This window comes from Cibotium barometz, chromosome 6 (genome assembly GCF_041138505.1).
Source record: "Cibotium barometz isolate CiBa-2024 chromosome 6, ASM4113850v1, whole genome shotgun sequence".
Lineage (NCBI taxonomy): Eukaryota > Viridiplantae > Streptophyta > Polypodiopsida > Cyatheales > Cibotiaceae > Cibotium > Cibotium barometz.
The window spans coordinates 25,196,284-25,213,728 of NC_141051.1; the positions used below are offsets into that span (position 1 = coordinate 25,196,284).

At 40.7% G+C, this 17,445-nt stretch overlaps 1 pseudogene across 1 annotated transcript in view; it reads left to right on the forward strand.

The window, feature by feature from the left end:
* LOC147637557 (uncharacterized) overlaps positions 1 to 12,895 on the forward strand; it is an 84,002-nt pseudogene extending 71,107 nt beyond the window's left edge. The window contains exons 15-18 of the transcript XR_015266055.1: positions 265 to 399; positions 518 to 625; positions 12,130 to 12,195; positions 12,412 to 12,895. The product of XR_015266055.1 is annotated as an uncharacterized LOC147637557 (transcript). The remainder of the gene's footprint in view (positions 1 to 264; positions 400 to 517; positions 626 to 12,129; positions 12,196 to 12,411) is intronic.
* Positions 12,896 to 17,445: the final 4,550 nt, after the last annotated feature.

Genomic DNA, 17,445 nt, shown 5'->3' on the forward strand with positions numbered 1-17,445 from the left:
TAATTTTGTGTGTGAAATCTGTATTTTTTCCAACTGTGCATAGAATGAGATATTTCTGTCCAAGAAACATCTCAATGCAAACAATGCAAGTAGCATAAATTATGGGCTATACAGATCAATCTTTTGCCGGTCAATATAGTGGGACGGGCAATCTCCCCTGTCCAATTCTCTGTTGTGTGATGTAGGGGATTATCTGTAAAGACCCTTACTGTCAGGTGCGTGCTGTTTATTGCCTAATTAATTGAATTCTCAAACTCATAACAGGTATCAATGCCATCTACTCCTCCTTTGCCTCATCTGAGAGAGCTCAGTTCAGCTTTGGAGCCATATCACTCGAGGCTCGCTGCTGAGGTGGATTTTGCTAAAAAGCACCCTGTACATGTGTGTAATGATGCCCAGGTAATCATCATAAGATTTTTCCTCTCGTTGTTTGACAAGTATTCATGTGTGCAAGAATGTATCGGAGAGATGATCATGTCACTGACTGTATCACTTCTGTGCTGGGGGGTGTCCTCAGTCTTATGCTGCTGAAAGCTTTTTAGCTGTCTTGAGAAGCTACTTGGAGTCACTCTGCAGAAACTTGCGTGCTCATACTATCACAAATGTTCAGTCAAATGATGACAAGGTGAGTGTGTCTCCGCCCGTTGCACACATTTCAAAGTTTTCAGGGAACTTACAAGTCTGTTTCGGTGCATGTACTCAGTGCATATACTTACATGTGACTAGTTTAATTAGTTATCCACTTGGAAGGTTAGGCAATATGTAAATTATCTGCATATGCTCATGTCAGGTGGAACTTCTAGACTCCACAAAGATATCTTCTGTAAAGTCAAAGGTTGGAAGGAACAAAGTAACAGGACACAGGCTGATCGCCTTTTCTCGAGGGTCCCTGTCCCCATTCCCGTTCCCATTCCCGTCCCCATCCATGTTCCTGTTCCTGCTCCCTGTATCTTAACAGCATAAGGAAAACCAGTCCTCTTCTTCATGCTAGTGACCCCAGGAGCCCCATAATCCAAGGACCACCCAGGACAGGAAAGATGAGAAACCCAACTCTCAGTGAGTCTGGTGGAAGCAGTTACTAAACAACGTAATTATGCACAAAGATTGTTAAACAATGGAAAATAAAACTCACAGCACTCATATACAAGGACACAGCATTCAGTCCCAGTGGTGAAGCCGTAACAGAAAACAACACCCCCCCCCCCCCCCCACACCCAAGTCCCCATTGGCCATCAACATCACCTTCACTGAAGTTGCAGGCTTCTGACCTCGCGTGCTGGTCAGTCACGCTCGGTCACCTCGGATGCACCGTCCACTAACTTGCCGTGTCTAGTTTATCGCCTTTCACCTTGGTACAATTACCCTTGTGATTGCGTGAAGTTTTACTCTGAGTATCATATTCTCTCCCCCCTTTTTAGAAATCATCGTCCTCGATGATAAAGGTAGGAAAGTGCTGATGTAAGGAACTAGCTAGTTCCCACGTAGCGTTTGTCAATGGTAGGCCCTTCCATGCAACTAGATACTCTTGGAGAATGCGATTTCTAAGCCTTTTCTGGGATTGTGGTTGATCTTCCCGAAGCTTCTCCTGTTCTTGCCATGTCCAACGGTTTAGCTCTGCGATCTTGGCCATGGTCTGCAGTCTGGTGCTCTTGCAAAGAAACAATACCATCAATTAAATTTGTCGGTGTCGTGTAAATATTGCTTTAGCTTACTAACATGAAAAACTGGTTGGACATGACGGCCAGTGGGTAAGTCCAATCTATAAGCTATGTCATCGATCTTTTTAAGATTTTCCATGGTCCACAGTAGCTCGGTGAGAGCTTTGGACACTTACCTGTTCTCAAGGAAGTAGATTTAGGCGGAAAGAGTAACCTGTGACCTTATGAGGTCGATTGTCGTAGGTAAATTCAAGGAGTGGCAAGAACTTCTCCCAATCCATTTGCCTCTCTAAAACATAATCCCTAAGCATATCTTTCAATATTTGATTAACCCTCTCGGCTTGACCATTGGTCTCTGGATAATCCCCACTACTCATACAAAGAGTGACTCCGAGCTTGTTAAAGACATGTTGCCAAAATGGCCAAGTGAACTTTGAATCCCTATCAGATATAATGAACTCCGTAGTCCATGCAACCTAAAAATATTCTGTAGAAATAACTCAGCCACCTATGGCGCATGCACAATCTCGGTTGTGGAAATGAAGTGTGTCATTTTAGACAAGCGGGCAACTACCACTACTATGGCATCCTTCCTTGATTGGGTCCTAGGAAGACCAATTATAAAATCCATGGATATACTTTGCCATTGCTTTTCCGGAACTTGGAGGGGGCAAAGTAATCCAGGTGGTTGGACTCTTTCAGGTTTATTTACCTGACACTTCAAACAATGAGTAACGCATTTGTGGACGTCTCTTTGGAGATTCGGCCACCAAAATGTTCTCTTAATTAACTATATAGTTTGATCTATCCTGGGATGTCTTGCTGAAGGACTATCATGGTTCTCTTTTAGAACCTTGTCCTTGAATTCATTTACACTAGGAACATAGACTTTAATTTTCGTTTGAGAAATCCATTCTCAATTGAAAGGTTTGAAAAGGGTTGTGGTTGTGTTGAAGTCAGATGGACCGACTCACCGGCAGTAACAAAATTTCCTAGACCGGTCTTTGACCACTCTATTTGAATAAATGGATCTTGTGCATGTGCTTCCTTTATTTCTTGAAGCAATGCACTATCCAAAACTCATATTGTATATGATTCTCTAAAGAGCATTTGCGACCACATTGTTGCGCCCTTTTTGTATTAAATTTCCATATGAAATTCCTTCATGAGCTCAGCCCACTTGGCTTGATGATCTCTCAAGTTAGGTTGATTGCAAAAATACTTAAGTGTACGATGACCAGTGTACACACCGTAAACTGAGCACCTTATTAATAACGCCTCCAAACTTCGAGGGCATGGATAATGGCATAGAGCTCTTACTCGTGTACTGGACATTTCTGTTTGGCTGGGGAGAGAGTCTTACTCTCGAAGGCTTTAGGTTTATCTTCTTGGTCAAGCACAACCCCTATCACGGTGCTACTAGCATTGGTCTCTAAGTCAAAAGGTTTCTCAGGATTAACTATCTTGAGAACTTGAGGAGATCACTTCAACTCTTCAAAGGGTTCGCTCTTGCAATAAATCGGTCATAGGTGCGGCAAGTAAGGAGTAAGCCTCTATGAATCGTCTATAAAAACTAGAAAGTCCTAGAAAAGATCATAAAGCAGTGACATTCTTTGGCACTAGCCATGCTAAAATGACCGCGACTTTCTTGGGATCCAGAGTCACTTCATTAGGGTAAACAATATGATCCATAGTCACTCCATTAGGCTAAACAATATGATCCATAGTCACTCCATCAAGCTAAACAATATGACCCAAATATTCTATTTGAAGCAAACATAACATTGTTTTATGCAAAGAGTTTTCCCTTAAAGCTTGAAAAACTGTACAAAGATGATATTCATGTTCTAAAATAGACTTAATGTACACTAGAATATCATCTATAAAATCTACTACAAACCGACCTATGAATGGCCTAAGAATGTCATTCATGTGAGCAGTAGCAAGAGCAATGGTGAGCCCAAATGGCATCACCAAATACTCATAATGACCAAACATGGTCCTAAAAGCTGTCTGATGTACATCATCATCTCTTACCCTTGTTTGATGGTAACCACTTTTTAAATCTATCTTACTGAATATTACGGCACCATGCAAGGCATCTAAGAGATTGTAAGCTTGTTCAATGCCCTGTAGTCGACACATATACGAAAAGTACCATCCTTTTTCTTAACAAGTAAAATCAGGGAGGCGAATGGTGAGAAGCTACCTTTTGAAGATATGCATCTATTATCTTCTTTACCTCGTTCTCTTCCTTCAAACTCATGTGATAGGTAGGTCTATTCAGAGAGTTTGCTCCCGGAATCGGCTCAATTCTGTGCCGCACATTCCTGCGTGGAGGCAAACCAAGAGGAAGTTCAGATTTAAGAACATCATGAAATTTTGAATGAACTGGTTAAGCTAAAATGTTAGCAACAAAATTGGACTCCCCTGTGGCTATCTTGTCCACCTCGGGTTTGTACTTTTAGTAAATAGAAAAAATAAATGGACTCACATTCTAGTTTGAGTAGCTTTGTCGCATTAACCAACGATCGGTCGAGAAGATCTGGTTCACCTGTGAGATGAGCAAATGCTTCTGACAGACATGCGTATTGAAGTCGATTATTAGCTTCTTCCTTGCATGCCGTTGTTTACCTAGCACGATATCAAAGTGTGCTAGTCAAATAATCTCAAAATCTAACTTGTTAGCATAGCCTTGGGTCTGTAGGTTGAGACCGACCACTTGCATGTCCCATACTTCTGTGTCCTTGCCATTCGCTAGCTCCACAATATATTGATAATTTGATGAGCTAGTGGGGAGCTTAAGCTTCTTGAAAAGTCTAGAATTTATGACATTCTGAGTAGAGCTGGTGTCAAACAAGACTGTTGCATGCGCGGAAGCCTTGCTGTACTGATCCATAGTCCTAAGCTTGAATAAGAACAAGATGCTAATTAAACATGATTAAGACAGAGGACAGAGAAGAAGAGAGAGACAATTGGTGTCAGGGTTTCCTGTATTTATATGGTACAAAAAGGTGACATGATTGTCTGTACATGGTTGGGCCCCATTTGAGATTGTTTATGGCGAAGTGGTTCTATCTCCCATCCTTTGCACTAAGGATGAGAATCGAGATCTTGCTATTGATGAGTATGTCAGAGATCTTGATGTAGCCTTTGCACAGGTATGGACAACCAATGGTAGATCTCAAGATAAGCATAAAAAGGCGGTTGACAAACATAGAAGGCAATTGGTCATCAAACAAGGAGATTAGTTATTGCTGAAATTTGACAAAGCAAGACTTCACAAGACGCTAGGTAAAGAGGGAGGATATCCTAAGCTCTCTACCAGATATTATGGTCCCTTCAAAGTGATCAAGCATATCAATGAAGGGTCCTTCAGGTTGGCATTACTTGATCAATGGAAGATTCACAACGCTTTTCATGTGATTTGTTGCGGAAGTACATGGGGGCAGACCTGCAAGAGCCTATCACGAAAGACCCGCCAGAAGTTGATGAACTAGAAGAGATACTTCAACCAGAACAGATAGTCTTCCACAAGGAGAGAAAGCTAGCTGGAGGCATGCTTTCCAGGTGATACCTTGTGAAGTTTAAAAACTATCTTCCCATCGATGCAAATTGGGTTGTCGAAGACTTCTTCACCGACTATCCACGGCTTCTTCAGGCATACCTCGATGTTTTTCAATTGAGAACAACTATTTAGAAACCTGGGGGATGTCATCATTTGGCCACTTACATGGTTGTCCCCAATGTTTTGTGCCCAAATGTGGCCAGTTTCTTTTACCCAAATGTGGCTAGTGTGTGTGTGAGTGTTCTGGGTCCCAGCTCTGCGCTTTCTGATGTGCCAGATTTGTGATCTGTATTTGTGTGTTTGCTTGCTATGAATGTCCAGTCCACGGGCCCAGGACGCCTACCCGTGAACCATGCGATTGCCTTGTATTCTGACGTATTTTGTGGCCTATGAACATATGGTAAATTTGCCCAAGACCTTTGTTATTTTTATTAAAATTGCTTTGTAATGCTATAACCTTTGTAGGTTCACATTTACTAATAAGTGAGTGGACACTTATTAAACGTGCCCGAGGCCCAACCCAGTGGGCACCCCCCTTGGGAACCCAATTGACTTAGGCATGTGAAGGGGACACCTTATACCTTGTAACCCCACATGTGATGGAGGTTGGTGGGAAAAACTAAACAAAGGCATGCAGGGCTGGATGGACATTCACACAGGTTTTCGAAAAGAGGCAAGCCATTGGGAATCCATCATTTTTTGCTCATACGCAGGTTGCTGCTGGTCATTTTTGGCTACAAGATTGCTACAGGTTTCCCTCCATCAATTTTACTCTCTACTGGCTGACTTGTTGTGGTTGTACGGGCAGCCTGTGTGAAGTCCTTGACACAGTCAAGGAGGTGCTGCAGCTGGTCGTTTTGCTACAGTTTTGTTGTGATAGTCGACTTGCTACGGGCTGCTGGCCAATCAACAGGCTGCTGGTCGACTGCTTTGGCCTGGTTGTACAGCCCCTACAGCTGCTGAAATTTCTCTGCAACCTACTGGACACTTCAAACTCTTCAAACTGGGACATTATTATGATCTATTGGCTGATGACCGGCTGCTAAAACAGGCCGGACAGCATCTTCATCTTCCAACAAGTCTCCTTCCACCAAGAGTACACAATCCAGGTGACAGGACGGGCACACCAGTATCGTGTGTGGACCCGGAAAACCAGTACCATGACTGTTCACACAAGTGAAGGGTGGAAGGATTTCTCGAGGGACATCGACTACGAAGGGAACTTTTCTCTGACTGTCTTGTTTGATATTTGTATTCATTCTTAGTGCATTCATGGCAAATTTGACTTAAAAACCCGTGGAACATTGTACAAACAAAATACTCCAATGATATACTTTCACTTTTCCTCTTTCGTCTTCATCTTGAGCTGTCTGAAAAATCTAAAGTGTTTAAGTGTTGCTAGATCACGATATTGTGCCCAATACGTGATTACACCTTGTGGGGTGCACTATAGGATGTCACATGCACACCCGTGCCATGGCTAATGTCCAGCATCAACATCATAATGCCTGATTAATATAGCGGTTAGGACAGCAGTTAGGTCATCATCTTATTACCATCTGTGTTAGCATTAGTATCATCTAAAGTAGCATCAGCATTAGTATCATCATCATCATCATGAAGGAGGGTTTGGGAACCCTGTCGACAACCATCAGGGGCTCTCAGCCTATAGTCGACAGCCCATGGGGAACCTAGACAGCCAATCCGTAGCATTCAATGCATGGCAGCAGGTTTGGGAAACATTAAATATAAGCGCAGCATTTTAAGAAGATATTTCTTGAATTCTTTGTCCAACAACAAGCCGACAACAGCCTAAGCTAGCCGACAGGTCCCTCTTAGCATATATATAAGCCTCACATATCATTCAAGCATTACATTCAATCATTCACTCATTCATCATCATAGTCATCAGTAGAAGTTATGTAAGGGGCCTTAGGTTCAACCCTTTTGGAGCTGGACAAGGGCTTTCCCTGTGGATGTATGTTGTAGGCAAACTCGACAAGTGGGCTGCGGTAGATACTTCTCCCAAGCTGTCTTTTGATCTACAACATAGCATTTGAGAAGATCTAACACGGCTAAATTCGCAGCTTTACTTTGGCCATCAGTCTAGGGATGATAAGCTGATGAGAACTCCAACTTGGTTCCCATGTTATCAAAGAGAACCCTCCAAAAGAGACTCGTAGTTCTGGGATCTCCATCCCTGCAATGGACTTCGGCATACCATGATGTTTGAACACTTGTGCAAGGAAGACCTTCACCATATGCTTGGGTTTTATGGTCTTCTTGACAGGTAAGACGTGTGCTTGTTTACTAAACTTGTTCGCGATCGTCCAAATGGCATCATTATCCTGCTGGGTCCTTGGCAAATCCATTATGAAGTCCATAGTTATGCTTTCCCATGGCTGTGAAGGAATGGGCAATGGATGAAAACCTGGAGCTATTTGCCGATCAAATTTCACCTTTTGACAGGTGAGACATGCACACACATATGCCTCTGTCCTTGTGAATACTCGGCGAAAAGAAATAGCGCTCAATCATGCGTGTAGTAGGCAATATATCTCTATGACCAACATAAGGAGGAGCATGGCATTCATCCATAACCTTTAGCCTCATGTCAGATACAACATATAGGGAGTTATCCTTCATGAGATATCTTTCTTTGATTATATAAGATGCATGTGCATGACCAGCCATCAAATTGGTCCATAAATGTCCAAAAACAGCATCTTGATAATACAAATCACACATGGCCGACAAGTTCCCATGCGAGGCAATCGAAACTATAGCCACATATGGTCTCTTGGACAATGCATTGCGCCATATTTTTCTTTCTGTGTGTACAATCTGAAAATGAAACATACAGAGGAAATTTGCCATCCTCATTTGTTTCTAAGAAAGCTTTGTTTGCGTGAGAAAGTACCGCAAACTTTGGTGATCTGTCTTGACTATAAAATCAGTCCCAAATAGATAATGTTTCCAAATTTTCAAGGCATGAATTACAGTCAAGAGTCTTTCTTATAGACATCCAAGTAAACCTCGGCATCATGTAATCATCGGCTCTCATAAGCTACAGCATGACCCTCTTGATTTAGGATAGCTCCAATGCAATCCCCACATGCATCACATTCTACATTGAATGGTTTATGCAAGTCTGGAATGATTAACATTGGCCCATGTATGATTGCATCCTTGAGATGATGAAGGGCAACGGCGAGGCAATAAGAGCAAAGTGTCTTATGAATTGCATGTAATATGAGCATAGACCAAGAAAACTTCGAACTTTGTGTACATTAGATAACTCTGGCCAACTCCGGATAAATCAATCTTTGTTGGGTCCATTCTTACACCATCTTTTCAAACAATATGACCCAAATAGTGTCTCTCTGAAAGACAGAATTCACTCTTCTTGGCATTAATGAAGAGTTTGTGCTTATGTAGCTCATAAAAAACAATGGTCAAATGAGCTCGATGTTCTTCCTCATTCTTGGAAAACACCAAGCTGTCATCGAGAAAGGCACCTGTGAATTTCCGATGTTCTTGGAAAATTCGGTCCATCGTTCTATTGAATGTTGTCGGGGCATTTGTAAGACCGAAAGGCTTGACCAAATACTCATACAAACCAAAAGTTTTCCGGAATGATTGTACATCTTGGGATACTACACGCACTTGGTGATACCCACTCTTCAAATCGATATGGCTAAAGCATGCCGATCCATTCAACTTATCACGGATGTCATCAATGCGTGGAATAGGAAACCTATTCTTGATTGTGATCTTGTTTAAAGCCCTGTAATTCACACACATACGGAAGAAGCCATTCTTCTTTTGTACTAGAAGCACGGAAGAACAGAATGGTGAGGAGATCGGTTGAACCAAACCCTTGCCCAAAAGCTCATTTACTTGCTTCATAATCTCCTCTTGCTGTGTGGCACTCACACGATATGCGGGTCTGTTAGGTTGAGAACTACCTGGCACAAGATCTATGTGATGATCCTTTGGTCTTTCTCGAGGTAGCTCCGTGAGTAATGTGTTAGCAAAACAATCTTTAAAGCCATTTAGAAATTCCAGCCTATCCTGTGTTAGAGTATCCACATGAACATCGCTATGTTCTACATTATCTTGAACAAAAACCAAACCAAGTACGTGGAAAGGCTCTTTTTCATTGATTTATTGATCTGGATGTGGGACACAATTGGGATTGACTTCCCTTCCTTGCCGGCATAACTAACATGCTTACGGCTCTTATGCATAAAACTAATCTTATTTGTCTTGTAGTCCTTGAAGGGCTCAAAACGGTGATGCCATGGTTTGCCAAGTAACACATCACATCCATTGAATGGAGCAACCAAGAAATGCTCATGGTCTAGATATTCCTGAATATGCACACGTAACTTTCCAATAAGAGGAGTAACCTGTACCTCCTTTCCCACAAAGGCAGATTTTGCTTCAATTTGGGGTTCCATGTCCCAAAGCTCAATGTCCGTGGAACAATCATCAAACATGAAAAGAGCTGGCTGGCCCTTAATTTGGCCCCATGCTTTGCATACAACCCTCTCTTTATTGTCATGCCTTGTATTTCCTTGTACATCTGGAAGTGCATGTACATTTACTTTTGATTTCTTGTCCTCCTCTTTCTTTTTGCATCGCGGGCAATCCCTAAACATGTGGTCTTTACTCCCACAAGAGAAGCACTTACCTTCCTTTGCATATTGTTCTCGTTGCTCCAGAGTGATCCCAAACCTATGCCTCTTGATAGGACTATCTTTGGTAGGAGGATTTTAAACTCTCCCTCCAATCTTGCCCTCTTTGAAGTCCCTTTTTAGCGGCTGTCCACCTTTTTGAAGGTTTCCAAAACCACAGTAGTGTCATGAGGGCTTGTCTCATATCGGCCACGAGATGCATCCGAGGTATGTGTAGCACTAGAGTACCCTCTACAGTTGGGCACCTCTTCACGTCTTGCTTGGCTGTCCATAGTGCTGTCAACACGGTGTCCAAGCCCACAAGATCGTTCCCCACTCACTTTTCCTACTTCGTCTTCGTCCTCAGCTGTCTCAAAAATTTTAAGTGTAAGTGTTGCTAGATCATGATACGGTGCCCAATACGTGATTACACCTTGTGGGGTGCATTACATTGGTATCAGAGCACGGTTGTTTCCCTCTCTTTAGTACACCGGGGCTAGAATCTCCCCCCCCCCCCCCCCCTCCCCCCCCCTCCCTCTTCAATACCAAGTATATTGTTGGAGTATTTTGTTTGTACAATGTTCCACGGGCTTTTAAGCCAGATTTGCCATAAATGCTCCAAGAATGAATACAAATACCAAACAAGACGGTTAGAGAAAAGTTCTCTTCGTAGTCAATGTCTCTCGAGAAATCGTCCCGCCCTTCATTGGAGTGAACAATCACGGTATTGGTTTTCTGGGTCCACACATGATGCTAGTGTGTCCGTGTTGGCGCTTGGACTATGTACTCTCGTTGGAAGGAGACTCGTTGGAAGATGAAGATGCTGTCTGGCCTGTTTTAGCAGTCGGTCATCAGCCAATAGATCAATATCCCAGTTTGAAGAGCTTGAAGTGTCCAGTAGGTTGCAGAGAAACTTCAGCAGTTGTAGGGGTTGTACGACCAGGTGAGAGCAGTTGACCAGCAGCCTGTTGATTGGCCAACAGCCTGTAGCAAGTCGACCATCACAACAAATTGTAGCAAACGACCAGCACCGACACTTGCATGACTGTGTCAAAGACTTCACACAGGCTGCCCGTACAACCACAACAGGTCGGCTTGTAGAGAGTAAAGTTGATGGAGGGAAACCTGTAGTAGTCCTGTAGCCAAAAACCACCAGCAGCAATCCTGTAGCCAAAAACAACCAGCAGCAACCTGCGTATGGAGGGCTAGGAGCAAAAAACGATGGATTCCCAATTGCTTGCATCTTTTCAAAAACCTTCGTGAATGTTCATCCAGCCTTGCATACCTTCGTTTAGTTTTTTCCACCAACCTCCATCACACGTGGGGTTTGCAAGGTATAAGTAAGGTGTCCCCTTCACATGCCTAAGTCAATTGGGTGCCCACTGGGTTGGGCCCTGGGCACATTTAATAAGTGTCCACTCACTTAATTAGTAAATGTGAACCTGCAAAGGTTACAACATCACAAAGTAATTTTACTAAAAATGACAAAGGTTTAGGGCAAATTTACCACCTGTTCACTGGCCACAAAATATGTCAGAATACAAGGCACTAGCACGGTTCACGGGCAGGCATCCTAGGCCCATGAGCTGGACATTCATAGCAGGCAAACACACGAATACAGATCATGCGAAAACAATGTCATGCATGCGAACATGTGTGCATGTGCACTTGATTTATGGACAAATCTCCCGGTCATGGAACATGTACATCATTGGCATTTCTGGGCACAAATTTGGCACATGGAAAAGCGCAGAACTGGGTCCCAAAACACTCGGATCCACACACTGGCCACATTTGGGCACGAAAAATTGGGGAAAGTATAAGGTTATTATGCAGACTTTAGTAATGAAAAATTTTGGTCGGGGTCACATGTTACCTCCTGAGAAAGGGGAAAATCTTCTCGTTAACAAAATGGCTTCAAAATGATGAAAAGTTAAACTATTAGGCCTGGAGTCCTTTTTTGTATTGTACATCCATTTGCAAGGGTCAGTGGCTGCCTTTATACATCTGCTTGCTTCGCATTTCTGCACATTGTTTTACTTGGATGTTTCATTGGGCTATTTATGGCTTAGATTAAAACTGTCCTCTAAATTGTGTATATTTTCTATAACGAGTGTGTGTTGCAAGGGTCTCTTAATTAACCGTCTTGCTTGTAGGAGTAGGCATACATGTCAACCTTGTGTCAGAGTTATTTTTGTTAATCAGGGAAACAAATATGTTTCAGGTTTCATTGCTTTTGAAGGATAGTTTTGTGGAAGACTTTGAAAGCAAAGACCACCCGTTTATGAAGGTAAGGGTCCTTTCTAATGCCCTATGCCATGTACTTTTTTATCATATAGTAGGTGCAAGAATCGAGTGCGTTGAAGGGGGGCCTTTTGTAGTTTACGTCTCATAGGATCGACGAGTAATGAGTTTTTGGAAAAAAATGATAATATGGCTTTCTGCTTTTGTTAATTGCTAATTTTAATGTTTCCTCCTAAGGAGTAATTTCTTTATGTGCAAGCAGCTATTCGTGGACACACAATTGTTTTCCGTGCATACGGATGCTGTTCTCTCATTCATTGAGAGTAATTAACGATGGACTAAAATGATTTGTACAATATACTAAATCACCCTGGTTGCTACTATTGAGGATCAGTGCACCAAAGGTATATTATTGGTCATTACAATGAATTTTATCGCCAATGTTGTTTGGGGGAAAGTACAGTAAGATTTAAGCATAGAGCTTTAGAAAGTGAGTTGAATCAGGAAGGGGCCCATACACATGAGGCTCCACAATTTTTATATAGAGCCAACTTATTGGTTGGTGCTGAAGATAAGTACTCGCAGTTGTACTCGTTTTGGAGGAAAAAAGCCTCACCAGAGTAGCAAGCTGCCATGATGGGTTATGCTTGTCGCAATATATCCTTAAGGTCTATGTATATGAAATGAAGAGTATTACAAGTTGAATACATTATATGATAAGTTAGGGCTAGAATCTTGCAAATGAGCATGATTTTTTAGGCGTCATACCTTTTTGATGTCCCTTTGGAGGACCACCATTCGCCGCATTTGACATTGATTTATCCGCTAGAACGGATGATCTTTAAAGCCGAAAAGGGAGAAAATGAGCAATGTTAATGAGAAATCGATGTTTGAATGTCATACTTTAAGAGGCAAATTCTGAGGTTGAGCAGTAGCATTGGTGAAGTTCCGCACTATGAAGCATATTCGAGCAGCATTCTTGTTTATTTTATCCATATTTACAAAGATCTCAACCTTTAACTCCTTAGTGCAGAGAGGCTAGAAGGGTGATATCATAGAATCATGTATATCCTGTGCATTTAGATTGTATTCTTCAAACTGCTTACAATGAGTCTTGGCTGTATAAAATGCCCTCTTTTTCTTTCAAAACTGGAGCATCATCTGTTCTATAACAAAACGAGGGTGTGCTTGAGACACCCTTATATGGAAATTGGCCCATTCATACATGACTACCTTTTATTATCAAGTGTGTTAGATTGTTACTGTGTTATAGACGAGCAAATAAGCAGCGGACATCCCACTTTCGTTCGGTCTTTTAAGGGCATCCAAAAATATGCAAGATAGCACATGAGTTCAATATGGGGGATATTATATATATTTTTGGAAATATATATTCAGGTCGTCTATTTCAGAAAAGGTGTAGTATGTGAGTTCTAGATATCCAAGTTATAGGAAAGGTGGGATCACCATATGACATGCTTACGGTGGACATCCAAATGTTTCTTCGTAGAGACATGGTACTTGACTTTAAGACTCTTCTGATGACTTTGAAAATTTTTACACCTCCCAAGTTGGTCTTGCCTAGAGGAATCTTGACATATTATATTCCCAAGCGTGTCCGTATATCCTCCTTTGCTTTTGGAAATATCCCTTTGCATGTTCAACCACGACCTTGCTTACGTCTTCTTGTAGAGATGAGATGACTTTTATGGTCTCGTGTCAAGAAAAACTATTTTTCTTAACCAGTCAAAATAAGGAGAGGTTTTCACGCATCAATTGGTTTTTTAATTGAAACTATTAAATCTCTATTGTTTATTTAAAGGCCACTTAAAAATCTTAGTTGGATTTTTTTCCCATTTGAGCCATGAAGAACACAAACAACTATAGTTTTTTTTTTCTCGCTTTTTCTTAAGTTTAAAATTGTTAGTTTCCTAAAAAAAATGTATACGATGCAATGTGTCATGGTCTGCTAGATAGAGAAGTGAAATAACACGGTTAAGGTATAAGGACAAAGAGGGAAGTCGATACTATAGTATCCAAATGGTAGCAAAAGACACAATTGTAGCATTTGTTGGGAAAAACGACTGAAGAAAATGCCGCCTAGTATAGCAACAAAGGTAGAAGATGCATGCATTTATGCATTGCTATCTGAGGAGTGAAGAATAAGGCTTGTGCTGTCAAAAATGGTGGGGGTATTACATAAGGAAACTATAGGTATACTGGGCTTGTGTCCTCAAAAGAGATTTTGTACATCACACTATCACATATGCCATCATTCACAGGAGCTCCTCGCCGTAGATATTGAAATGCCTAACTTGAGAAATGACATGTAAAATGAAAAAAGGCCGTATAGGTTAAATCAATTGGTTGTAAAGAGAGTGCTAAAGCTATGGTATTCTCCTCTAAAACAAAAATAAAACACCATTGTTTGTAGAATAATAAAAATGTTATCCACTAGAAGAACCAACATGACTCCAACAATTGGTAAGTGATGGATCACTAATCAAGAAGACATTGCGTGTTAACATTATACCATAGAAGGAGAAGCAGCTGGGCGTCAACATAGAGCCATAGAATGAAGTCTTTGCCATAGTGAAGCTGCTTGCAAGATTACCCGCAACGTCGTAACACACTTGCAACTAACCTCTCCACATCAACAAATAGCAAGGATAGCCAAGCAATCAGTTTACTAATAGCCAAACAATCAGTTTAGTGTGCAAAATGTTCCATGAGGTGAAAGTGGATAAAGTAGAAAGGAGAGATACCAAGGAGACATGGGTATCTATCTCCATGTAGCCATGCTTCATCTATCTCCATTTATCCATGCAATGGAAGATGTGCCAGATCTGCTCTGTAGTTGGGGCAATTTGGGGATACTTTTTATGGCCTCACCAATGCATTCGAAGAGGACAATTTTATAGTCCTTGTTGAAAATGACCCATATTTTGTGGTGTGTTGTGCAGAACAAGGTTTGGGATAATTTTCAAGATCATCAAAAACCAACTTATGAGAAATAAGATATAGTGGTGGGAGGCATATAGTATGAGTAAATTTCCAAGTGAGGCCACATACAGACTTCTTGACAAGAGTCCACATGTGCTTGTCTACTCTCATTGTCTACTCTCATATGGTAAAAGCTATCAAGTTCCAAGCACATGTTGTGCTAGGAGGAAACAAGGGCAAAAGGGTGTTTCGAATGGATGATGACCATACACATGAGCACGTTATGGGTTGCCTCAGAGTTAACAAGGATTGAATCATTTGTACACACATTCTCATTCATCCACGATAAAAATTTGGTCCTTTATTATGAAAATTGGTATTTTTACGATCAACTTTGCAACGAGCTAGATGTTATGTGGAGATAGCTAGATATCGTGGCTTGGCCTTGAGAGACTAGGAACTTTCAAAAAGGAAATTTTAGAGCTTCTTACCTATGATACAAGATTCACATTCATATAGTGTTTCAAATAGTGATAGTAGATACAAGCTTCACATACATATAGTATTTCAAAAAATATTAGTATTTCAAATAGTGATAGTAGACACTCAACTAGCTTAGTTCTTTTTGCAAGGTTCTAGAACTTAGATGTCCATAGTGCTCATACCATAAGCTTCACATACATATTGTATTTGAATTAATGATAGTCTTAACTAGCATAATGATAGTACTTAACTAGCTTAGTCCTCAGTATTTAAGCTTCTTTTTGTGGGATTTGTGCTATAAAGAAGGACCATATCTCCCTCATTCATTTCTTTGTCTTTGATCTGGTCGCCCAACCATAGCTTACATCTTAGTTTTTCTATAATCATGCCATACATAGCTCTTAGACGCGTTCCGTCGAGTTTCTCAAGTTCAAAGTGTTAATTGCTCAAAACGTTACTAGTGAGCCTTTCGTGTACTGCAGCCCTTAAGCTTGGTACCAAGAATTCCATAGGCATAACTGCTTTAGTTCCATATGTTAAGTTGAAGGGTGCGGTGTTAATGGCCACCTTGTATGTCATCCAATAAGCCCAGGGTGCAGCTGACAACTTGTGTTTCCAGTCATTGCAACTCGCCTCTATAGTCTTGGTGAAGATGGCACATATCTTGTAGCAAGAATCGGATTACCTCATTTATGAAATGGGTGCCATTGTCACTAACATGGTCTTGTGCCTTTGGTTGGGTATTCCACATGGTCTTGTATTGCTACTAGTTTACCTTAGTTCTCTAGAAGAGTCTAGAATCTAGATGCCCACATTGATTTTGCCATAATTTTATGTTCTACCTATTGTCTTGAGATGCAAGCGTTGAGATCTCAAGGAAGTTCTTCCATTGAATACCTTTGGTGATGATTTTTTTAATTTCTATTCAATATGATAGTTATATCATCATGTTGACCAAAATTCCTCTTCGTAATTACAATTTTAAGAACATCTGATGAATATTTAGTACTTGAACTTTTGATTATGCCAATCCTTATGCACGTGTCTTAATGCCTTGATATCATTAGTTTATGAATTATCATGAGAGATGCTACATCAATTGTTTCACAATAGATCTTTTTATGGCCATCAAAAAACTTTATTTTGTCACCATATTTCTTAGAACGTTGTCTTAAAATTTTCATTTATAGCTGTTTGTTTCTTCGTTCCTATATTCGTTAGCAATATGCCCATTTTTTTTTGTAATATTAACAATTAATCTTCTTCACATTACAAGAATTGCATAAGCCCTTATACATTTTTGTATTGTGAAGATGGCATGGCCACCATTATTAAACAGATTAGGGGGTTAAACTAAACATGATTGGATTAACATCACTATTCAAAATCATCTTAAACAAATTAGGGATTTAAACCACCTAAAGATAAACATGATTGGATTAACATCACTATTCAAAATCATCTTAAACAAATTAGGGAGTTAAACTACTTAAAGATAAACATGATTGGATTGACATTACTATTCAAAATCATCTTCATTAGTGGAATCATTATCCTCCACATCACTAGCATCTTCTAATGCGCTTTTTTCATCATCTTATACGAGGAAATCATCTACTTGATTGGTAATTGGTGGTATATCTCATGTTCTCCTACTTTATCTTGTATGAGGAAACCATCTACTTGATTGGTAATCGGTGGTATATCTACTTATTCATCTTGTATAAGGAAACCATATCTACTTGATTGGTAATTGGTGGTATGTCTCATGTTCTTCTACCACCAACTCATGAGCTCCTTAATATCATGATAGAACAATGACCAATATTTAGAGAAGACACACATAAATACATTTTTCCACAAAGAGGTT